The 992-nt window shown below is 37.6% G+C and overlaps 1 protein-coding gene across 1 annotated transcript in view; it reads right to left on the reverse strand.

The window, feature by feature from the left end:
• The window catches only part of LOC116687355 (carbohydrate sulfotransferase 11), a 17,276-nt gene that overhangs the window by 7,276 nt on the left and 9,008 nt on the right, over positions 1 to 992 (reverse strand). The gene's annotated exons all lie outside the window — the stretch shown is intronic.

The raw sequence follows: 992 nt of genomic DNA on the forward strand, positions 1-992 counted from the left end.
CACCCCCACAGGCAGCAAAGATAGATAGCGTGTGGTGTCCGTAAACATAGACTTACTTAGATGTAAAACAGTAGAAACTAAGACAGCAATTAACGATTATTTTTATTGTCAATGATTCTGTTGATTGTTATTTTCCATTTGTTTACTGTCAGAGGAGTGAAGAAATGAGAAAATATTCACATTTAGGGAGCTGGAACCAGAGACTTACAAAAAAAAAAAAATGACTCAAACCGATTAATCGAAAACCCAAATAGTTAGGCAATAGGTAATTCATTTGTACTTTGATTCGATTAATCAATTAATCTTTGCAGCTCTAGTAGAAACATACTGTAGAGAGCAAACAGCAGTAACACAGATTAAACCGTTTAGTAACTATAATGAGAATTTTATTGGTTTGTTATTGCCACAGTGTTATCTGCTCCAGTGCTCATGTAATTGTAGATAAAAAAGGATTTGGTACTCCTTCAATTTTCTATTTTTAAAAAGTTACAGTTTTTCAGACTCTAAAGGGAAAAAGAGAAGCCAATGGATCTAGATAAGGTCTGGGTGAATTGAGTATTGCTGGATGAGATTACACAGCTTCACCGGGTCAGAGCCACAGTATGTGTACTGTGGCTCTGACCCGGTTTCACTACCTGAACCTAAAAGTGCATTTGGGCAAACATTAGTATGGCACTGCAGCTTTGTAATCAAATGCTGGGGAAACTTCACTCCAACCTAAACCAACTAAAGTTAGGCTCACCTTAAAATGTCTCTTCTGTTCCTCACCTTAAAGCGTAACTCTCGCCAAAATGCAACCTAGGTGAATTGTGAATCTACCCAAGCTAAACTGTCATTTAAAAGCATATTTAGGACGAAAGCGTCACTTTTAGGATTTACCATATTCTCGTTTTTTGGTCAAACGGCCTGTTGAATGGGAGATTGATGCATTGGCACACAATATTGAGACTAGAGGAAGACTGAGCTGAGTAACCATGTCTCTGTGTGTGTGT

This window comes from Etheostoma spectabile, chromosome 4 (genome assembly GCF_008692095.1).
Source record: "Etheostoma spectabile isolate EspeVRDwgs_2016 chromosome 4, UIUC_Espe_1.0, whole genome shotgun sequence".
NCBI classification, from domain to species: Eukaryota; Metazoa; Chordata; class Actinopteri; order Perciformes; family Percidae; genus Etheostoma; species Etheostoma spectabile.